The sequence below is a fragment of the Hyperoodon ampullatus genome (genome assembly GCF_949752795.1).
Source record: "Hyperoodon ampullatus genome assembly, chromosome: 7".
Taxonomy (NCBI): domain Eukaryota; kingdom Metazoa; phylum Chordata; class Mammalia; order Artiodactyla; family Ziphiidae; genus Hyperoodon; species Hyperoodon ampullatus.
In genome coordinates this window covers 111,924,679-111,950,298 of record NC_136920.1, presented here as the reverse complement: position 1 = coordinate 111,950,298, position 25,620 = coordinate 111,924,679, and positions in this window count along the sequence as shown.

Below are 25,620 nucleotides of genomic sequence, written 5' to 3'. Positions count from 1 at the left end.
GTGCTTGAGAGTCTGCCTGCTAGTGCAGGGGACACGGGTTCGAGCCCTGGTCTGGGAGGATCCCACATGCCGCGGAGCAACTGGGCCCGTGAGCCACAACTACTGAGCCTGCGCGTCTGGAGCCTGTGCTCCTCAACAAGAGAGGCCATGGTAGTGAGAGGCCCGTGCACCACAATGAAGAGTGGCCCCTGCTTGCTGCAACTAGAGAAAGCCCTCACACAGAAACGAAGACCCAACACAGCAAAAATAAATAAATTAATTAATAAACTCCTATCCCCAACATCTTCTAAAAAACACACACACACACACAAATAAACAAAAAATATTCTCAGTCTCATAGAACCCAAACAGAAGTCAACCCCCAAAATGTGCAAGGACAAAAGGGGAAAGAAAAAAAAAAAAGTGAGACTGGATAAAAATATGCCAGGCATGTTAACCAAAAAAGAAGGATATCTTTTAAAAAAAAGTAAGCATATCTATATTAATATCAGAAAAATACATCTCTGAAAAGAATTATTCTTTGGCATAGAGAAAGTCAATATGTAATGATAATATGTTTAATTTACTAGAATTTATAATAATTTTAAACTTATATCCACTTAATAAAATAGCTTCAATCATTATAGATGAGTAGGAATAAGAAGAACTCTAATGTATATTGTTAGTGGGGATATAAATTTGTACAATCCACTTTGGTGAGCAACATGCCTTTATACTTAAAGTTTAACAGTCTCATATAATATGACTTATTATATTCATGTGAATTAATGAGGTTAATTATATACCCTAAAGAAAACCTTGTAAATGTGCAAGAATATTCATAGTATTATTGTTTGTACTAACAAAATACTAGAAACAACCAAAATATTCATTGACAGGAAGATAGATAAATTGTGGTATATTCATACAATGGAATATTAAGTAGCAGTGAAAAGGAATGAATTCCTACCACACACAGCATGGCTGTATCTTTAGTGAAAAATTCAAGTCACTGAAGATTTCATGTGGTATAAATCTACTTTTATATATCTCAATAACAAGCAAAAGTAAAAGATTATTACATTTTAAATGTTCATTATTTAATGTACTTATTTAATAAGTACATTATTAAGGGATAGATACATATTTGAAAAACTATTAACAATTTTAAAATCAAGAGAAAATGCATCCAAAAATTTGTGTAGTGGTTACCTCTGGTGGCATGAGGATTAGAGAGGAGTGGAACACTTAGGTAAGTGTTAATGTGTTATTATGCTATTTTTCTTAGTTTGTGTGGTAGATTAATAGACATTCTTTTATTAATATGTTTAACATATATATGATATATTCCCTTGTAATCAGATATTGTACTATGAAAAATTTTAATTTAAAAATATATGGGGCATATCCCTTACCTAACATGGCAAAACAACAAAAAATTATAGGCTTTGCTGTTATAAATAAAGAAAAATCTCAAGAGGAATAAATTAAATAATTGCCAACATCTGGAGGAAAATTAGCCTTTACTAACAGGAGGGTTAAAAGTAGCGTGAGGGTGCAGGGGACCTGTTGGAGCTGTGGGAGGAATGATGGTTGGGGATGAAGGGGTGGGTTAAAGAACCCTGAAAAGGAAAGATGGGGAGTCCTGAATGCAAATAATTTAGCATTTCCAACCACATCTGCCTTATAACACCACTCTTTTAATTGGAGATGTTCAAATAACTTTGGAAAATGCTATATACTACATTTAGCATTGACTCTTCACCCATTTCCCAATTCACAATGCACATTAACATTTTATGAACAATGCTCTTTAACATTTGTGAGAAACCCCACCAATTAACAAGTAAAAAAAGAAAACCCATTTAGCTTTACTTAAGTGAACATTGCCCGGTTTGTCCATGAGGCTCTTTTTCCCTCTATGTGACAATTCACATCTTATATAACTGATTTTTCTTTAAAGATTGTATTGAGTAAGGCTGGCCTATGTCATTTTACCTAAATCCAGTAGAGGTGTAGGGCCACATGTCAGCCAGAGATCTGAGGGGAACTGAGACAATTTGGCATCACACGGGAGAGACTGTAAAGAATTTAAACTTTGAAAGTTAAATCAGACTTTGGTATAGTTGCCAGATGTTGGTTTACAATTAAAATTCACTTTATACATACCCTTGTGACACTAGAGATTCACTCTAAGCTTCTGAAGGAGTTGTGCATGTGCATGATTGGTGTGTGTGTTTGTGTGTACACGCAAATGTGTATGTGCAGCATTATTTTTTCTGCTAAATGAACTGGCAGCAAAAATGTAGACAGCCATAACCTTTCTAAATCTAAATTTGGGAATTTAACTTATTAAGGGGTTTGATGACCTGGAACAAATAGTTCAGCTGGTCAAGGATTTGGAGGAATGTAGTTGAAGAGGAACCAAAAAAAAGACTCTTACTTCCTGTGGTATGTGGTAAATGGAACATTTTAAGCTACTAATTTAAACCCTTGTGTTTTGGGCACATAATATTCCATTAAAAGTCATTTGAGGCTTCTTCTAATCTACTTTGCAATCTTCAGTTTTTCTGTGCTATTTATTTGTATGAACTAAAGTTGGAGTAGCAACTGCTTCAAACCAAACAGGCTGGTGATTTTTTTAAAACAGAAATTGCCTAAAAAATTTCTGTATTTCAATGCCCTGGGTCATGGTGTTCTAGAATGAGTTTAGGCATGCTACAGGCAACTTCCAAATTGTTTTCTTTCCCACTTTTTTTGTACCTAGATTCTAGCCGGAGCATTTTCAATCTTTAGTCAATTTTGTACAGCCTATTATAAAAACTAAGTGTCAAAACGTTTTTTTATCTCATCTTAAGGAACTTGAGAATTTGGACAATATACATGATCTACAACAATAGAAGAATAGAAGGATGTTAATGAATGAGCCTAATTAATATCCCTTGGTAATTTAAATTATTCTTCAAATTGCCTTAAAGACCTTTACAGATGTGCTACTGTGAATTTTTTTTCCCAAACTATATTCTCTAATTGTACATTCCTTAGCTGGTATGCCTATTCTGGACATCAGAAATGTTACTGCAATGGATAAGTAGTAAACATTTAGTCCAGAAAGCAATATATAGCAATAATTAGAGAGACTTTTATGCTTTGATTTTTTTTGAAAAAGGAAAAAAAAAGAATTGAGAAGGACTGTACCAACACTAGTGAGATCATAACCAGATAATCAAAAAGCAAACTATATATAAGAAACTGTCCCAATGTTAATTTCAAGTTCCCTTACATCACAAGACAAGCTATGCCTCACTGAAGTGGTTGTATTTGTTTATATTAAGAAGATAGACTTTATTCCTTCTGGTTTATATTTTTATTTTGCTCTTGTTATTCAGGTTATGCCAATCCTTTTCTATGTATCATGGGCTGGTCTCAACCACAAGCTTCTTGGGTATCTTTCTCATTACTATAGCAGAATCTTGCACCAATTGGAGTTCAGCAAATGGAGGTTGAAAAATTGTTGACCGCATATACTGGGATAGTCATGTTTTGTTATAAAACTTGTTTACCAAAAAGCTCTAAGTCTCAGCTTCTGTCTTTCCTCAAAATTCATTTTAGAAACTTTATTCATTTTATCGTAGAGAAAAATTTGCTTTCCTTATCCTGCTCTGTGTATCTGACATTAATTATTCAGAAATGGCCTTTTTCTGCTTGTTCTGCATAGAACTGTCTGACATGAGTGCTCTGTGTATGCTACTTGATAAGCAGTCTGCATTATGCCTTGCCTTGGGATATTGCTTTTTTGGTGGGAATATTAACTTCATTATTGAAGTCTGAGCTGAAAATAGATTGCCCCTAATTTAGGAAAAAGCTGGATACCATGACACTTCCTGGTCAACATCATTCAATATCTCCCAGTGACTATTTCTTAACCATTTGTATCCAGTATGACATAGACTATTCCTTCATATTTATTGTCTAATGTAATGCTCTGACAACATAAAATGAGGTTCATATGAATACGATTTTCAATTTAAAGAAACTAAAACAGAGAGATATTATGTGAGTTGCTTGGGTTCTCAATAAAAGTCAGACCCTAGATTCTATTACTATAGAAGGTCTGGCTACAAAGCCTGGCTTCCCACCAGAGCATAATGAACTTGCAACTGTACTGTCCAGTCCAGCTATGTGTTCATTTCTATGACTCTATATTTTCTTTTTAGCAAAATATATGTCAGCATGGTAAAAGTCATTGATATGGGCATTTAGGATCTTAAACTTTAGAATATCTATCTCTCTCTCTCTCTCTCTCTCTCTCTCTCTCTCTCTCTCTCTCTCTCTCTCTCTCTCCCTGCTTCCTTCCTCTCACAGATTTGCTTTTATCTCATTGAATAATAGCAATGAGCCGATCACACACATATTTTAAAATATAACTGCATATTTAAGCTGGATTTGAAGGGTGTCTGAAATGTTGTCAGGTGAAGAGAGAACGGATGGCCTGGCCAGGTGAAGGGAGTAACACATATAAAACACTGGCGTATGAAAGTACCTAATGTATTCACGTATTCAAAAAGTATCCAAATACATGAAGCTTTTAAAAGCATTTCTTGGATTTTATGTTATAAATCCTGAGTAATAATTTGATTAACCATTTAAACTAAGAATAGAGGAAAACACCATTTGAGAAATTGACTCGAAGCCTAGAAGATTAATTTGTCTTTGTTAATGTTTAAACAGATTCTCATATTACCTTCATTTTGAAACTCAAAATCATTATAATAATTCGAGTTCTGGGGTTCTAATACAACTGTATTTTATCTGAATTTGTTAAGTAAAAGATCACATAAAATTATTTCTTGGAATTAATATTCAGTTGTATATTGGAAGCCAGATGTATAAGGATATCTTTTTTAAACCCTATCTTCAATCAGTTGTTTTAAAACATCCTCAAATTATGACTGCTTAGTTATCTTTTTTAAATCTCCACAACTCGCCTTTGTATACTCTTACAGGTTAATATCTTAGATTATCAATAAATTCCTCTTTATTTCTAATTAAGTTGAGTATCCTCTTAATTATTTCTAATTAAATTCAGTATCCTCTCAGTATCCTCTGAAAAGGACCAAACTAGTGTCCACAATACTTTATTGTATCTTCAAAGCTGTGTTCCTTTTTCCTAGTGCACACAAAATTGGCTCCCAGAAAGGAGCCTGAACTAGATTTCATCTCCCACCCCTTTAGCTGGACATATCTGTGCAGGGAAAAAGGTGCACAAGCAGTCTTACTGGTGTAGCTTGTTAAAATAAAGATTACTGGTCTATACAGGAGACCTATTGATTCAGAATCTCTGATGATTAAAATCTTTAATTCACTTATCCAGTGATTCCTTTGGATTCAGCATCGCATTTGTCCATAAACAGATTTGGGAACCACTTCTCTATATAGAAACAAAATGGAAAAAGTCAGTGCCTTTATCCATCATTCATTTGTTCATTCAATAAATCAGCCATGTAGAGCTCTCTATGTGTCAGAAGTTGAGGAAATGAGCAAGACACAATCCTTGATCTCAAGAAGCAGCAGACTATATGTGTCAATATATTAAAAAAACAAACTATTCAACCAGATAAGTGTTACAGTAGAAGGATGGACAAAATTCTGTGGAAAGAAATGTAAATTTAAGAGAATCTAAAAAAGCCTCACAACGGAGAAAATATTTGATCTGGGATTTAGAGGATGATAAGTACAAGTTTGCCAGGCAAAGAAGAGGATGAACTATCCAGGGAAAGGGAATAGAATTGAGTGGTGGAAGTTTCTGATTGGTTTAGGGAATGGCAAGAAATATAGGGTGGCTAGAGAATGGGATAAATGGGTAAGGATGTGGTAGTAGAACTTGAATTTAGAAAGATAATTAGAAAACAGAAATTCCATGCTAAGAATTTGTCCTTTATCCTAATAGGGAGTCAACCAAGTTTTTTAACATATGTTTTAACTTGAACATTTTGCTTTAAAATGGTAACTCTCCTAGTGGTGTGAAAGGGGAACTCAAGAGAGAAGAGCTGTTGAAAAGAAGCCCAGCTCATGCTTCTTCTTCGTCTCTCACTTTTTCACTTTCCTTTCTTTCCCCTTCCTTCCATCTACATTTTTATTCTCTCCCTCCCTCCATTCCTTCCTCTTTCCTTTCTTTTTCCTTCCCCTCTTTCTCTTTTCTTTTCTCCTTTTCTCTCTTCCTTCCTTGCTTCCTCCTTCCTTTCAGTAAATATTTATTGACTAGACACCATATGCTAAACCCAATACTAGGCTTTGAGGATATGAAAATGAGTGAAAGATAGCTTTTTACTCCCAGTGCTCATTGTCTAGAAGGGGAAGCAGACAAGTTGATCCATCATTATGCTGTGGTAAAGGATGAAAAAGATAAGACATGTGCATTTAAGTAGGAGATGATGAAAGCTTGCAGTAAGGTTCTGGTAGTGGGAGAAGAGGATAAAGTTAGAGCCAGTGGATCATCCTAAGGTAGAACCTGCAAGATTTAATAAAAATAAAACCCATAATATAAAACAGTTACGTTGCACCTAGTATACAACTATCCTATGATATGTGTAGGATGTGTGTATGTTTAATCCTCATATGAACCCTGGGGAGTAGCACAATTACACCATATTAACAAATTAAAGGATAAAAACCATATGATCATCTCAATAGATGTAGAAAAAGCTTTTGACACAATTCAACACCCATTTATGATAAAAACTATCCAGAAAGTGGGCAAAGAGGGAATCTACCTCAACATAATAAAAGCCATATATGACAATAGCCAACATCATTCTCAATGGTGAAAATCTGAAAGCATTTACTCTAAGATCAGGAACAAGACAAGGGTGCCCACGCTCACCACTATTATTCAACATAGTTTTGGAAGTTTTAGCTATGGCAATCAGAGAAGAAAAAGAAATAAAAGGAATCCAAATTGGAAAAGAAGAAGTAAAACTGTCACTGTTTGCAGGTGACATGATACTATACAGAGAAAATCCTAAAGATGCCACCAGAAAACTATTAGAGCTAATCAATGAATTTGGTAAAGTAGCAGGATACAAAATTTATGCATAGAAATCTCTTGCATTCCTATACACTAACAATGAAAATCAGAAAGAGAAATTAAGGAAACACTCCCACTTACCAGTGCAACAAAAAGAATAAAATACCTAGGAATAAACTTACCTAAGGAGACAAAAGACCTGTATGCAGAAAACTCTTAGACACTGATGAAAGAAATCAAAGATGATACAAACCAATGGAAATACATACCATGTTCTTGGATTGGAAGAATCAACATTGTGAAAATGACTCTACTACCCAAAGCAATCTACAGATTCAGTGCAATCCCTATCAAACTACCAATGGCATTTTTCACAGAACTAGAACGAGAAATTTTACCATTTGTATGGAAACACAAAAGACCCCGAATAGCCAAAGCAATCTTGAGAAAGCAAAACGGAGCTAGAGGAATCAGGTTACCTGACTTCAGACTAGACTGCAAAGCTACAGTAATCAAGACAGTATGGTACTGGCACAAAAATAGACATATAGATCAATGGAACAGTATAGAAAGCCCAGAGATAAACCCAAACACATATGGTCACCTTATCTTTGACAAAGGAGGCAAGAATATACTGTGGAGAAAAGACAGCCTCTTCAATAAGTGGTGCTGTGAAAATTGGACAGCTACATGTACAGTAATGAAATTAGAACACCATACAGAAAAATAAACTCAAAATGGATTAAAGACCTAAATGTAAGGCCAGACATTATAAAACTCTTAGAAGGAAACATAGGTAGAACACTCTATGGCATAAATCACAGCAAGATCCTTTTTGATGCACTCCCTAGAGTAACGGCAAGAAATGGGGCCTAATGAAACTTATAAGCCTTTGCACAGCAAAGGAAACCATAAACAAGATGAAAAGACAACCCTAAGAATGGAAGAAAATATTTTCAAATGAAGCAACTGACAAAGGATTAATCTCCAAAATATACAAGCAGCTTATGCAGCTCAATATCAAAAAACAAAAACCCAATCCAAAAATGGGCAGAAGACCTAAATAAACATTTCTCCAAAGAAGACATATAGATTGCCAACAAACACAAGAAAAGATGCTGAACATCGCTAATTATTAGAGAAATGCAAATCAAAACCACAACGAGGTATCACCTCACACCAGTCAGAATGGCCATCATTAAAAAATCTAGAAACAATAAATGTTTGAGAGGATGTGAAGAAAAGGGAATCCTCCTGCACTGTTGGTAGGAATGTAAATTGATACAGTCACTATGGAGAACAGTACGGGGGTTCCTTAAAAAACTAAAAATAGAACTACCATATAACCCATCAAGCCCACTACTGGGCATATACCCTGAGAAAACCATAATTCAAAAAGAGACATGTACCACAATATTCATTGCAGCACTATTTACAATAACCAGGACACAGAAGCAACCTAAATGTCCATTGACAGATGAATGGATAAAGAAGTGTGGCATATATATATACAATGGTATATTACTCAGCCATAAAAAGGAAGGAAATTGAGTTGTTTGTAGTGAGGTGGATGGACCTAGACTCTGTCATACAGAGTGAAGTAAGTCAGAAAGAGAAAAACAAATATCGTACACTCATATATATGGAATCTAAAAAGACGGTACTGATGAACCTAGAGACAGGAGAGGAATAAAGACTCAAATGTAGAGAACAGACTTGAGGACGTGGTGGGGGAGGGGAAGCTGGGACAAAGTGAGTAGCATTGACATATATACACTACCAAATGTAAAATGGATGGCTAGTGTGAAGCTGCTGCATAACACAGGGAGATCAACTCGATGCTTTGTGATGACCTAAAGCGGTGGGATAGGGAGGGTGGAAGGGAGGCTCAAGAGGGAGGGGATATGGGGATATATGTATACATATAGCTGATTCACTTTGTTGTACAGCAGAAACTAACACAACATTGTAAAGCAATTATACTCCAATAAAGACGTGAAAAAAACACTCATTTTGTAAATTAAAAAAACCTGAAATACACATAGGTTAAACGTTTTTTTTGTGGAGGTCTCAACGCTTGGCAGTACCAAGTCTAAATCAAGCTATTAATCACTGATTCTAGAATCAGTGTTCTCAAATGGTGGAAGATGTGAGGAATAGGGAGCGGTACATGAAGACTGTCAGGTTTGTAACTTGAGGAATTGGGTAGATGGCAGTTCCATTCACTGAGAAAGGGACTATGTGGAGAGAGGTGGCGAAGGAGAAAGATAGTGAAGTTAGTTTGGTAAATGTTAATTTAAAGGTTACATACTTGTGGATATACTCAATAATCTCCTGAAAATATGAGACTGGAGTTCATGGGAAATATGTAGCCTGAGTAAAAGCAGAGGAGAGCAAGATTGCATGAAGTCCTAGATGGGATTCTGGGTAACATCCTCATTTACCAAAAGGGCAGAAGGAACCCTCCAGAATTAATAGTTCCAATTAATTTAAATTCCATTTCTTGTGATTTGAGTATTTCTAAATTGTATCATTACTGCTATATATAATAATTTATTTTATATATGTAATGATTTATAGTGCTTATACACACACACACACACACACACACACACACACACACATCCTCAGAGTCTCATTTGATTTTCATGATGCTCTTTGGAGGTAGACAAGACCGATAGAAGAAACTGAGATCCAGAAAAGTTTTGTGATTTGCTCAGAATCACATATATGTCTGAATTTGACTCAAGCCATATTATTTGATTTCATTTTTAGTACTCTTTGATAGCATATGAACATTTTACCTAGATCTCAGTGAATCCATTCTATTTATTGCTTCCCACAGTGTGTAATTCATCTTGGTTACTGGTCATCTGATCATTTTTAAAGGATAAAAACTTAGCTGAAAAATCAGTTGTTTTATTTTACAACTTACAGTTGCTAAATTACCATATTTAGAACCACTACTAAATTATAGCTCAACATTTCTCTGTGGTTATATTTGTAATGTCTTGTCCATCCTTCCTATTTAAAGTTTAGGAAATGTAGAAGAATAAAATATTATCTTAGCCTTTTGAACCAATACTAAATATATGTCTATCTAACCACTGATTGGAAATGGACTTTTTTCCTTCTGATGCTTTCCATTTAGAATAAATGTCAAAGCTCTTAAAATAATCCACAGTGCCCCATTCCATCTGGTCCCCCATTGTTGCTATGACTTTTATTTCTTATCATGCTGGGAGTTTTTTTTTGGCCCTTGCTTAACCCCTCCTTGCACATTCTTGCCTTGGAGTCTTTGCACTTTCTGTTTTCTTTGCTTTGAACTCCATTCTCAAGTTGTCATCAAAGCTTTTACCTCCGTTGTTCACACTTCTGCCAACTTCCCACCTTCCTGGTGCTCCCTACTTCCCTTCTTTGCTTTTAATTTTTTTCCTCTATGTAATTTACTACTTTTTAACTTACTACAGCTCTGTACTTTTATTTTTATTGTATAAATATTTTTCCATACTAAAATGAGGGCTGAGATTCACATCTATTTTGTTCACTGCTGATACTGTACCCTCAATGTCGAGAACAGTACCAGGCAAATAGTAGGCACTCATTAAGTAGGTGCTGAATGGATGAATACACACATATATAGGAATCTAAGCATTAGAATGCTTCCCATTCAGTGCTTCATTTCCTTATGCTGAAAAACTGCAATATTTTCATCAGGGCTTCCTCAGCTAATGGGAGGTAGCAAAGATAAGAGAGATGAGGTGGGGAGAATATGGGAACCAGAGGCAGGTTACCTATCATTGATCTCCATCTACTGCCCCATAATACCTTTGCAGTTTTGGCCCAATCACTTAACAACTTGGATTCTTGATTTCCAAGTGCATAAAAATGAGATATCAGCTGTACAATCTCACAAGGATATTGTTAGGAATAAGTAAGGGAGGGTAAGAGTAAGTATTTTGTAAATTGGAAGACATTATAAAAATCTTAGTAATAGGATTTCTACTTAGCAAAGGCATAAGTGATTGAATACTGGAAAATATATATTATAACCAGCCCAGTCGAGTGTGTCCAACTACATTCTAAACAATATCTTGTAGGAGCCAGGATTAAATGTGATAGTCATTTTATTTAAAGAATATTTTGATAAACACCCATAATTTGAATTTGGTTCATCTCACTTACTAACATTTTAATTGCTATATTTATCTTTTCCCCAATATTCTCTAATTAATTTTACAGATCAGTATAAACAATGGTTGAACTTGGGGTTGGAAAATTAGTGTAGTGTGTTCTGGATTTCTGTTCATGGTTAGAATTTTTCAAATTGCATATTTTATATTCTTCCAGTTAAAAATCCACTCCGAATGTGATCTTTGAGTTTTTATAATTTTTAAAATTATAAAAGAAATCTCTGGAAACCTTGTTAAATTTTCTTTTCATACTCTAAAATAGTTCTTAAAATATATTACGTATTTTTTTCAAAAACTTTTCAAAAAATTTATCATTCCTAGATAGATATTTTTAGTAAGACTTTGACTTCTTATTCATGATGTGATAATCATTTAATAAAATCTCCTTTTGTCTCTTGAAGATCCAGTGTTCTTATCTTAGATAAATGGAATTGGATTGGCTAAAACAGTTTATAAAGGGGAGAAAATAAATCAGAAGTGGTTCAGAGTTATGGTAAGTATGTGGCCAACATTCAAATGATAATAAATAAGAGTAATGACGTTTTCATCTCAGTAGCTGGGTAATTGATGTTCTTGATTCAACAGTCTCACAATGAATAGTAACTACTCCTAAATATGGCATAGTAAGCCTAACCACAATGCTGAGTTTTGCAATGGCAAAACTATTTAATTTAATTTTAGAATATTCATCTTTTAATTCCAGCTATTTAATCTATTTCTAGATCTCACAGTAGAACTGCTAACCGATTCCATATTTTCATAGTATAACTGCCCGTATGCATTGATTGTTAGCGTTTGGATGTATAGCCTCACTATCTATTATAGCATCAGTAGAACTAATAAATTCACTGGGTATCAGAGAAGTCCATTGAGAAACGTTGTGGTATTTAATATCAAGATCTTGGATCTAATTAGGCATTTACTTAAACTTTAAGACAAGTTAGTGTAACTTAAGGCTTTGAAGAGTCTTATAAATATTTCTGGTAAAATCAGAAATATCAGATTTCCAGATCCCTTACAAATTTAGAAATAATTTAGTGAACGAAAAATCTTCAACTCATCCTGTATTTTTTTACCAGGCTTTAAAGACATTAAAGTGATTACTTTTAAAGCCTCAGCAACAATAGTGGGAAGATAAGAATCAATGAAAATATATATTGTGGACAAAGAATTTTTTTCCTAAAGAGAAGTCATGCATCATAGATTAAGAATAATACTCTTTCTTTCTGGGGCGTTGTGCTCCCCGAACCACAACAATTCAATTGATCCAGAATATAAATCTCTCTCTTTGGATAGTAGTTAATCCTATATAGTTATATTTTTACTATCAAGACATATATTTAAAGAGCAATTAAAATTGCTTTAATAATGGATTCATCACCTATTATCCATATAGTATACAATAATACCTGATAGTAATATAGCTTTCACATTTATTGATTCACTATAGTTACAATTATAATACATACTGTAAGAAATTTAAGAACCTTTTAAACATCTGAAATGGCAAATATGCAGTGTGAGTGCCCCTCCTATATCCTATATACTGGTCATTGATAATTATCAAAGAGCTCTCTCCTGCTGACTCTGGATAGCACCAAAGAATCTTTGTCAAAATCTACTTGTATTTAGTTTTCTTTCATTAGCAGTCAAGAGATCTACAGTGTTGTCTTTAAGTCTCTTTAATATTTAAACATAAAATGATTGTTTTACTTTACCTGTTATTGAATGATTTAATAATAGAAAGTAGAAACTCAATCAACTTTTTAAAAACAACCGGTTAATAAGCCCCAGTTTCTGATTCATTTGGTAGTAATAGTAGGTATAGGTCTTGGCATATTTGGTTGCCCTGATAAGTGAACCACCATCATAAGCTCATAATGGTATGACTGACTGCAATAGACTAGATACTGTCCTACCTCACTCCCTACTTATCACCTGTAGAGTGAATAAATGTTGCATAACAACCACAGTAGTTTAATCTTTGGAATTCTTCATATAGATGTGTCAAAGATCAAGAAGTCGGAATTCTCTTTTAATGTATCTGTGAGCCTCTGCCATCTCAGTAAAATATAGGAATGTCTCTCAATGAGGGTATCTTGGCATTAGGAGGTGACAATTCCTCATTGTGCATACTGTCCCTCACACTCCAGTGTGTTTAGTCTCTCCCAGCTTTTATCCTCTAAATCCAGTGGTGCCTCAGTCTCTATAAAAATCCAAAAGTTCACCAACTTGCATTTCTGGTTTGTAGGCGTAGTAAAAAGGAAATGTTACATTATTTCAATAACTATGCTCTTTAACATATGTGCAAGATGCTTCATGAACCAGTTGATACATCTAGCTAAAGATTTTTATTAGGCATACAGAGGTAAAAGCAAGCATCAACTCTGAATTTATGGTGATAAAGCTGGATATTCTGTGAATAAAGCAGTGAATAATCAAAAATTGTTTCAAATTTATTTTCAAATAAAATTCACAATATTTCAAAGGCTTTGATATATGAGTCTTTCACATGCTTATGTAGTAGTTTATTTTAAACTGACTACGTAGATTCATGCTGCTTTTTCTTATCAAAGAAAGATGCTTACTGCTGTGGTGTGTCGGAATAACTAATTATAGTGAGGAGAGGGAAAGGTTTCTAGGAGGTTAATTCTAAGGTATGGCTGAGTTATATTTTGGTAGAAAGAGGATATGGAGGAAAAAATAAAGTTTAATGATGGAAACGGAACACATTGAATGCATCTTTTTTTTTTTTTTTTTTTTTTTTTTGCCCCATGTAGCTTTAAAGAGCTAAACAGTCGTTGTAACTATAGTGAGGAGTTGAAAGACCACTGATTATAACACAGCCACTCCTCCCTTCTCTGGGATGTTAAATTGTTAGTTCTCTGTCAGACTCAGGAGCTGGCTGGTCACAACAATAAAATAATTAGTCATATTTATGGACCTCTGTGTTCATCTTCTTATCTCTGTTAATCCCCTTGTAACTCTTATCTGGCTGCCCTCCAGGGGGCAGCCTCTGGTTTGGTTCTGCCTCAGCCTTGATGTAGAACTCAGGGCTTTGTAGCATGTCCCGGCAGTGCAAACCTCCTCCATGAAACACTGAGCTAGAGAGATTGTAATAAAGATTTCACGTGGGACTGATAAAAAAGTTTACATCTCACACCACAGAGCAGAGCAAACAATTTAATACAATTCCCCATTTAAAATTTTTGTTTTCATCCAAGTACCTTATTTAATGACCAAACATTAGGGTTTCTCTCTCTCCTTCTCCCTGCCTTTTTTTGTTTGTTTGTTTTTTGTTTTGTTTTGTTTGAAAAATAATTTATTTTTTATTTTTTTAACGTTTATATTGGAGTATAATTGCTTTACAATGGTGTGTTAGTTTCTGCTTTATAACAAAGTGAATCAGTTATACATATACATATATCTCCATATCTCTTCCCTCTTGCGTCTCCCTCCCTCCCACCCTCCCTATCCCACCCTTCTAGCTGATCACAGAGCACTGAGCTGATCTCCCTGTGCTATGCGATTGCTTCCCACTAGCTATCTATTTTAAATTTGGTACTGTTTATATGTCATATATACACTACCACTCTCTCACTTTGTCCCAGCTTACCCTTCCCCATTCCCGTGTCCTCAAGTCCATTCTCTAGTAGGTCTGCGTCTCTATTCCCGTCTTGCCCCTAGGTTCTTCATGACCATTTTTTGTTTTATTTATTTATTTTAGATTCCCGCCTTTTATATCTCTGCTGTTGTCAAACAACCAAGCTCTGGCCTCAAATTTGTAAACAACGCTTTGCAAAACAAAAAGCCCTGTAATTATTAGGGTCCTCCCTTTTTATAAAGTGGTTCAACAACCATCTAAACTTAATCCAACTGATCTCTTGGGGATGCAGGCAGTATCTCACATTCCACCTTTGCACACACACCCTTTAAGCAGTTTATCCAAGTGCTCATCACCAAAGAGGCTCAGATAATCCTCCATAGCAAATTTTGAGTCAAAGTTGTGGGTCTTAGCTCTGTAACAAAGCTATGTATTTACTCAAAACAACTTGTCTGAGCAGTAGTTTCTTCATTTAGAATTTGAGCCAAACTTGACAAAAATGCTTTGAATACCCCTTTTGATACTTGCAACAACCTTATCACATATGCAGGAAGAGTATTGCCTTCGTTTACAAATCAGAAAATCAGAGAGATATAGGGACTTTCTCCAAGATACAAAGCTGTTGTCTGGTGTAGGATTTGATTCCAGATATTTTGATTTCCATCTAGTGCTATTTCCTCTCTGTTTTGCCACTTTTATCATAGATGGATGAAAGTAAAATATGTGCTAGATATTAAAAAAGATAATGTCAGAAGTAAATGCCCTGAACTCCAAGGGAAAAAAAACTGGAAAAGCCATTATTCTAGACTTAAAACCGAACTGGAAAATAATATAGTGTAAATAATAGTAAAAGGCCGACAAGTTCATTTGATTAAACATTCTTTCTTATTATTAATCTATGTAATTTTATGAAGGAGGAAAGGATTTCTATCTAGAGTTTTCACCATTCATTACCAAGGCTTTCGTTTCTGTTGTTGTTTGTTGTTGTTCTTGTCTCATTACTTGGAAGGCAGTCACCCAGTCATGACATTAAATCACTAGGCATTTAATTTCCTTATCCAGGAGACACAAGTTCAGTTTCTTTGTCACTGTTAATATGCCACTTGGTCTCTGCAATGGAGTCCAGAAGATATCTTAGCTTTACAAATATAGGTACAAAGACAAGAACATGAAAAAAGGGAGTTTAGGTTTCTTTTATATCAATTTCCAGGAACAAGAACAATATCAGTTGGATCCTTTTTACTCCAAACCTAATGAGACAGTCTAGGGTAGTGGTGAGCTTATGTCACAATGGAATTAGCCTTAATGCCAAGATCACCTTTCCTACCATCTTCAGTGAATGCCATTGACACTAGTTGATAGATTATGGGAAAACCCGATTAGGTGAAAAGGAAAAAAAAATGGAAAGGGAAAACAGTCATAATAATAATTAATCTTTCCAGGTATTTTTAACCTGGGATCAATCAGAGGATACATAACTCTCTGAAATGACACGCTGAAATGTGTTTCTGCTTTGCTCTGGGGAAGGATTTATACTTTCATGAAATTTTCAGAGGAGTTCATAATCCAAAGAAAAGAAAAGCTGCACAGTCTAAGGACTGCCTATGGACCTGGGTCAGCTGACTCAAAGTTCTGTCTCTCATTAGCAGATTCCCATCCAACACCTTGCCTCATTCAACCACATTCCCTTCTTTTGGTTGGCATAGTAAAAACTCATGATAAACAAGTCTCACCCAGTCTTCACTACAGGCATGACATTTAGTGATGCTGAATCTCCTCTGCTCAGAGGCATTTTAATTTAGTTGTTTGCTTGTTTTTGTTTTGGCTTCCATGGCTTTAGCCATGGAAAACTCATAGAGTTATACTTTTTTTGGAGATCACTCTTCTAACTCTAAACTTGTTAGTAAACAACTTCCAATCTGATACCCTCACTTGGGTTTCACACAGACATTTCGAATTTAACATTTCTGAAACAAAAAACATCATTAGACAATGCTGAGTAGTAAATGTCTTGCATGTCTGAATCCACATTGGCTCTTTTTTCCTGGAGAACTGTATCAATGACACCAGCAATGGCCTAAGAAACCAGGTTGTATGTAAGATGGAGCTTGAGGACTGACTCACTCACTGCCTAGCTGTCAAGAGGAACTCCATCTCATGTAGATGTCAGGCATGGAAAAGCCTGTCACAAGGTGATAGGCCAATGGCTGAAACTTTTACCAATACTGATCTGGTAAAAAAGTCCTAGTAAAAAGTCTGGTGAAAAGACCTCAACAGTGAGATGATTCAGGAATTTCAAAGGTGTGGCTGGAAAAATATCTTGAGGAACAGGGCAGTTGGCTGGTTATTAATAAGTTGTATTGATGCTTAACAGAGGTATATTGAATAAATGAGAGTAGTTAAAAAGATTATGTATGAGAGCCACAGGGCTCTTGGCCCTTATTTCATGTAGTGGAAGAGTGGGAACAACTGAAGAGTAAGATTAGACCTTAATATAAGAGTTCCAGATAATTTTAAATGCTCAGTCCAGAGAGATCTGTTATGTTAAGGTCAGGGCCCTGGTTGGGAAAACCTAGGACCACTGAAATACATGATAGGGTTATCTGGGGGCTGCCACCCTAAGAAATTTGGCTTAGAACCCAAAGCTTGATGAAGTAGCCAACGTCTTCCTAATAAGAGCTAGAACTTCCCCAATATGGGAATACAATATAGATTTATCTCCCCTACAAGTCAACAGCATTACCCCCATCTCTTTTCCAGGCTTTCAGGCCAATTCTTAGGATTGAATCTCAGCATAACCCAGGTGAAGATGGGCTGAGCCTAATAAGGAAGGGAAGATTATATCCCCAAAGAACCTGCAAGAATAAGCTAGCATGCTTATAGCAGGAGATAAAGAATTATGTCTGGGATTGGATTTTAAGGGTGCTTGATTAAGGGGTCCATAAATAATATTGAATAAGCAAGAATTCACTAACTTGGAAGCACTTTCTCAGGACACAGAATTTAACTTCTTGACAAGTTATGCTAAGAGATAGGGAAAATTTACTCCTAGGGTGGCCCTTAGAACTTAGAGAAAGTGATGGTCCACAAGGAGTGAAATAGAAATGCCTGAATTGTCTTGGCAAGTGGTAGAGGAAGAAATGGAAAGGCTCAGGGAGTGAACATTCTGATATGGATATATTTTGTGAGGCCAGAGGACTCATCAAAGAATTATGCATCAGTCCAGAGGATACGACATTCACCAAGGCTGTAAGGGATGTGCTGGTGTAAAGGCACAAACTTCACTAATAAGTTCAATGGTTACTTTTCCCTAAAGACTAGGTATAATGATAGGAAAAGCAGTCACAGAGCTGGATTCCTTTATGGCTATAGTGATGATAGAGCCCCAAAATAATAGAGGACAATTGGCAGTGATTATTCACCAGGAGCCAGTCAGCTACAATTACCGTCACAACTGGTAATGTCAAGGGAGCTTGACCACAGAGCTGTGGAGGTGCTTAAAAGAACGTGGTATCCCAAGGGGCAAAACAGATGGACAACAAACAAGGATGCTACATAATATCTACAATCAGAAGAAGGCAGGATTGGAGAAACAGGAAGTTGAGAACTAGGCTCACTTCCTGAACCTGAGTCAATTTTCAGATCTGGAATCCACTGAATAAAGACATGGCTGGGTTGTCAGGGTTAAGATTCTATAATACTGTGGCAATTCTACCCTAAAAGGACCTACAGCCAGTAGTGTGCTGGAGCTGACTCTTACCAGCTCCAAAGAGTTGAAATGTGCATCTCTTTGCAGATCTTTGATGGAAGCCTGAAACTGGCCATGGTGGGAGTATTTACACTCTGGAAATCAGCAAACATTATGAAAGAGGTTGTTCTCCCTCTCCCCACTACCCATCCCCAGAGGGCTAATTGTTAAAGTATTTATCAGTACATCACTGTCTATAGCCATTTACTTAGATGACTATGTACTGGAAACATGCTTACAGGAGAGAGGTGATAAATGGAATCTTGGGTAAAGTCTGGTTTACATTGGCTTGGTGAGCATTTCCTAGTCCCCAAATTGATAACAAGGATTAAAATTCTTGGCAACTTAAGTAACCAGCATATTAGGTCCTTGGCCTATGGGGTAATAGTTGTCATAGTGGGGAAGGCAAGTGGAAGTCACTGAAACTGGCTCCTCCTGCCCTCCTGGCCAATGTAGTAAATTAAAAACAATTTATCACAGGAGTTGGCCGAGATTAGTGTCAGCAGTAAAGACCTAAAGGCTGCAGGGTGGTGGTATCTATCATTTCCATTTAATTCACTGGTCCAACCCCTAAACAGACTAGATGTGTTGAAGATGATTGTAGACTACTTCAAGCTCAAAAAAGTAGTAGCCCAAATTGCAGTTTACTTGATGAATACAGAATCATTACTATAACAGATTAAGAAGGTCTCAGATGTTTGGTACGTGGCTTTTGATTTAGCAAATGCAGTTTTTCTTTTTCTGAAAACAGTTCATATTTTCATTCAGTTTTGCCCTGGGGCTATGTTAACTCCCTCATGCTTGGCCATAATATAGTCTGAAGAATCTGGGCCAGTTGGACATTCTGCAGTATATGATATTGATTTATTAAACCCATGACCACAGACTGACTAGGCAAAATGAGCAAGAGCTGGTTAACATGGTGGAGACCTTTGTAAGAGACACATACCCCCAAGGGTGATAAAGAACCCTGTGGAAATTCAGGAACTAGCTACTTCAGTAAAGATTTAGGGGCATTATCAGGGGCACGCTAGTGTATCTCCTCTGAAATAAAAGACCTATCACTGCATCTTGCATTTCCTGTTATAAATAAGTAAGCATAGCACCCGCTAGGCCTCTTTGAGTGGTGAAGGCAATACATTCCAAACCTGGGAATACGTCTATGACCCATATACCTACTGGCAGTGTTGAATGGGGCCAAAACAGGTAAATGCTCTGTTGCAGGCTTAACTGCAAATGCAATCCAGCAGACCTTTTGATGTTAAGTTTTCAGGGGTAGAAAAAGATTCAGGGTAGAATTAATGGTAAGCCCCAGTGGGAGAACCACAATGCTGGCTCTGCTTCTAGAGCAGAACCATGCTACCTGCAGCAAAGAGTTATACACCTTTCTAGTAATAGCTTCCGGGATGTCACTGAGCCCTACTGAAACAGAATACTTGGCCTTAGAATACTATGTCACTCTCTGTCCAGAACTGCTGACTATTAGTAGAGTTTTGCTGAAATTAAGTCATATGATTCAGTTTGGCGCAACATTAGTCCATCATAAGAATAAAATGAAATTGTGCCCTTCCCCCCAGCCCCCGACCCCAACCTCACAGGAGGAATTTGTGTTTCCTGTTCTGACAACTCTAGGCTATGCAGGTTTAGTGATCCCGATCAGTGAAGGGAGCATACTCTTGCCAGGGAACACAACAAAGATCTCATTGAAATACAAGATATGATTGCACTTTGGATTCTTTATGTATAAGAAATGATTGCTTCTGATAAACAGGAGGAAGTAGGGTTGCTTATACATAATGGAGGTAAGGAATAATACACGTGGAGCCTAGATAATCCAACTGGACATCTCTTGGTTCCCCCACACCAATTGTAACTACCCATGTCAATTATAAGTGCCATGTTATTTGTAATTGTAACACATGCAGCAACCCTGGCTTAAGAAGGATAATATTACCAAGAGCCCAGACCATTTAAGAATGAGGGTTTGAGTCACACCTCCTGGTATATCCCGAAGTCCTGCAACAGTGATAATTGAAAGAGGAATTTAGAATGGATAGTGGAGGAGGGGGGAGTTGAGTACCTGTGTGGCCCTGACACCAGCTGAACCAATGGGTGCTATAGTTCTGAAGTTCATTCTAGTAACTTCCACTTCTAAATTTCCCCTCAGGTGGAGATGTCCACAAGAACCATAAAGGAGCTTCTCCTGAACAAGTATAGATTTGTGGATCATTGCAGTGCAAGGGGATAGACTATGCAAGCCAGTGAAGGTGCATTGCTTAGATCTCTAGGAGAGTCTACAGCAAAGACGGTTGTTGGATGGCAGTCTCCAACCGACACAACTTTGACTATTATGCAGTGTTAAAACTGAGTCACATGCTCCCCAGGGATACTTCTAGCCATTGACTGAGCATGCTGGGGAGACCACAACTAGGTCATTTCATAACTCCTCAGGTAGAGTTATATGCTTCTTCTTCTGGTCTCCTGTTGTACCTTCAAGCTTCCTGTTAGTATACACCCAGAGAGACTCCAGCAAATATGGAAAAAAAATCTGTATAAAGATAAAAATAACTATTGTTAGCATTTTGATATGTTTTCTCAGTCTTTGCATTTTGAAGTATTTTTTCTAGTTTTTTATTGTCTATATACGAATTTGTACACAAATATTAAATTAATATTTTCACCTGACATCTACAATTTTGTGCCATGCAGCTTTTCACTTAACCTCAGATGGTGAAAAATTAGCTGTTAAATATTCTTTGTTTTCAAATTTTTAAAAAATTTATTGAAGAAGTTGTGATTATTGCTTTTGAGGAGAAGGAAATAACTTTGAAAGGAATACGAGTTATTAGAAGGGAGAGGGAAAGATATTTTAAGACGACAAAAGAAACTGGAAAATAGGTAAGGATTGGAATAGAGGAAACAATTCCTGCCACTTAGTGATGGTGCCTTGAGGAGGAAAGACATGAAAAGGGACGGCCATATAATTTACCTAGGGATGCTGAACTGTATGCTTTACCACTCTTGACCTTGGGAAATATTCCTGTTTCAAACATACAGTCCAGAGCAAAGACCCTCTGGTCTTTAAGACACTGTAGGTTTTGAAAATGAGGGTGACCATGGTGGCCATAATGGACAAGAGGCTAGAGGTCCTTCCTCTTCCATCCAAGCACCATGGACCAGGCACTTCTTTGACTTGAACTGTCTTGGGAGATACAGTTAAGACTGGAATGGAGTTTCTTGTCAAATGAATGATGCGAGAAAATCAGATTTAATTTGAAAGAAAATAATGGACCCTATCTTGCAAACTTGCATTTCGAGACCAGGATTTATACCCACTGTAATCTTAATTCCTAAACCAATCCAGCTACCTAATAAACCAAGGTCCCACTTTAGAGACCTCCTGCTACTTCCAGTCTGTTCCCATACCTTGAAAAAATTTTACATTATTTCTACAGTTCTGAAAATTACATTTCTCTTAACCACTTCACAGCTCTTCACAAGTAAATTGTATGGTGAAGATTTTTATTAGTAAACAAAAGATAAGGTACCTAAACTAATTTAACTATATTATTATTTTGAATCCATTAGATTTCTTAGAGTTGTCTATATTGGATGGAGGTGGTGGTGAGAGGGAAAGATTAAGCTCAGTATTCTCAGCATAAATCTATCTCCCAGACTGATCTTCGTTTCAGCTAGAGTAAGAGAATCATTGTTGAAAGCAGTGGCTATTGGAGTTGCATAAAATGATCAGAGAACCTGGGGTAAACAGCAACCTTCCTCCTGGGACTATACTTGGGCAGCACAGGCAGTCCTGATTCAGTCAGTGCGTTGGCTGAGCACAAAGACTCTCTGATCCCATGCTGGGGGAGAACAGCATCCTGTCCTCTGGGAACACTGTACACACCATCTCTAAGAGTTTACCAAACTAAGGCACACATGAAATTCAGTCCATTTGCCCAATCAAAGAGGCAGCAGACAGAGATGAAAAGAACAAGGGTTGAGATTAGATGAACGTAGGCAGAATACCTGTGGGTGAAGCCTTGGACTTGCTACCTAGCCATGCACTCTCAACTTCAGTATCTTTATTTGTAAAATGAGAATAATCACATTTGCCTTGCAAAATTGAAAACTTGGGAAAGTAAATGAGACACAGAGATAATGTGCCACGTGCAGGGCATAGTATATAGATAATAAATATTATTCAGAATTAAGAGCTAGTCATCTTTAAGAAATAATGATAGTGATAATACCATTTTGAAAATTGACTGTATGATGATAGATACTGTGGTGAGCACTTTATACTTCACATAAATTCCATGAGCTAAGTGCTATTATTGCATTGATTTCACAGATTAGGAATTTGAAACACAAGAGAAGTTAAATAATTTTCCTGGCATCCTATAACTAATAAGACTTCAAACCCAGGTATTCTGCCTCTAGATCTTATGCTATTAAATACCATGTCAGATAGTAATGACTCCTTCTTTCACAAAAAAAAAAAGTAGAAAGGTGTTAAACCTTAAACCCATAGAAAGACCTTATTATTCCCGATCTTAAATTTAACATTCAATGGAAGCCCTTCTTTGAGGCCCAAAGGGAATATTGAAATGCACTTTGGATTTGGAATCAAAAGACCTGTGAACACTTTACAGTTTGGGCACTTACTGTAAGTCACTTTACATATCTGAGCTTCTTCATATATGAATGGAAATAATTGCCATCTTGCTGAGAGGTATAAATGAGGATATAGATGTGAAAGCACCTTATAAATACAAATGCCTCACAAATGTTAGTTTCCATTAGTAAAAGAGTATAATTATACATTACTTTAAAAAAATCTAAAATTGAAGTAAGAATTACAATATTTTCTATTCTATTTGAAAAACGAAGCAAATTATTTTATTGCACTTCAGTATGTAACAAACACCAATTTAAAAATATTTTATAATATCCAAATTTCTAGAACCATTTTAATATTACAAAATTCACATGGATGAAAACAAAGAATGATGCCACACAGTAATACATTTTTCTTTATTATTACAGGATGTTTCATATGAGAGGGTAAGAAACAACAGGTGTCCAGTATTCTGAGGGATGCCATTATGGAGTTGCCTAGGTGATTCACTAGGATATATTATCATGTTATGCCTCATATTCTTTTGGAATAGGTAGAAATGGGAAAGATGTGATAAGACTTTTGAAAAGAAATTTGCATCATCATCACTATAATCAGGAATGTGAAAAGATTTATTTATTCATCATTTTGTCATGATTTATTCAAAGATGTTAGACATGTCCTATGTATTGCACTGTACTAAGTGTTGAAGGAGATGTATCTAAAAACATTCAATCTGGTTGAAAATACAGGATATATGCATGTGACATAAATAACATCATAGAAGGGTGTATTATTAAGTGACAAAGTGATATAGCTAGTAAGTACAAAGAGAATTCATAGAAGGGAGAAATCGACGAGAACAAGACAGTCTGGGAAATCTTACAGGAGTGACTTACAAAGACTGGAGGTCAGAACTGTCTTTGGCTTTGCAGTTTTCTTGACAGAAACATGTTGGACTAATGATAAGGAACATCCAGCCAAATGATTGAATAGGTGGAGTATGTCTGACTACAGAGCTTTGAATGTAGCCTGAGGAGTTGAAATGTATTCTGAGTGGCAGGAGCATGGAGGAACAGAGGCCCTCTAACCACTCAGAAGGCAGCCTTCAACGGTAGAAGGTAACTCTTCAGTTTTCTGTGAGTTCTAGACCCCAAATATATAAATTACAAAAAGAGTTCACCATCAAGTATCAGAAAAACAACTGACAGTGGTTTTATACATATAGGCATGTGTTTTTGCTTGCTTGTTTTTCATGTAACAAAAAGGCCACAAGGAGACACAGGCAGCCAGGGCTGGTATGAAGATACAATGATGCCACCAGGACTTGGCTGTGTCTCACTGTTCCACCATCCTTACCATGAGGCTTTTGTCCTTGGGGTGACAAGATAGCAGCCGAATTGCCATACAAGCAGGAAAAAGAGCAAATAAAATGAGTAAAAACATGTGCAATGAGAATCAGCCACTTAAAATGCTTTTTCCTGAAAATTCTACCCATTTAATCCCTTCTTACATTAATTCGCTAGAATTAAGTTACAAGGCCAGTCCTAATTGCAAGTTCAGCTGGAAAGTGACATTTTTAGCTGGACTAGTTGCTGCCAAAAGCAAAATTGAACGTTGTTTGCAAGGAAGAAGAGAAAGGCTATATATACAGATTATAAGTGTCTTCTCATTGGATGCTCGGATCAGAAGGCAATGATGAAGATATGAAATATTTTCTTAATATCTCTTTTAAAGTTGTGTCTGTTTTATGTGGCAACTCTTAGATGTAAGTGAGAAAAAGCCTAAGTGGATTTTTTTCTAGTTCTATCAGCCGAATAGTTTTGTGGATATTCCCTACAGATTCTGATATTACCATTATCAGTCTAACTTTTCTCTTTTATCCTGTCTTTTTCTGACACTTCAAAAGCTATATTATGGGAAAATTTGAACAAGCTGCATTAAGAGATGCCAGTCAGATGCTGTTTTAAACCAATATTTCATAATTTCCTAGGTTTTAATTTTATTTTTTGATCTAAACAGAGTATTTTAAACCTTGTTTATGGGTATTTGTTTTAATGTGAGTTCTCATTTCTAGTTTTATGGACTCTTGCTTAATTTGCTTTTCTTTTTGGTTTTTTTCCCTCTTTGAAGATATTTCCAAGCATGTTTTCTCTCCTTTTAAACATAGTAAGCCTAGTTATTTTATAACTATAAATTTTGATAACTCCACTATCTCAAGTTTTTGTGAGCTGGTTTTAGAGATCTTTTATTTCTGCTAGTTCTTGGTCCTTATGTGCTGCCCTCTGGGCCATTCTGGTGATATGTATACAGGCCACAAATCTACATGAGAGGTATTTTACTTTCAATGCACTCTGAAGATGGAACCCTTTGGAAGTTATATCAGACCTTGGCTAGTTTGAAGGGGATTAATTATCTTGGGCTAACTTTGGCTTCTGTACTCCTTCCCTG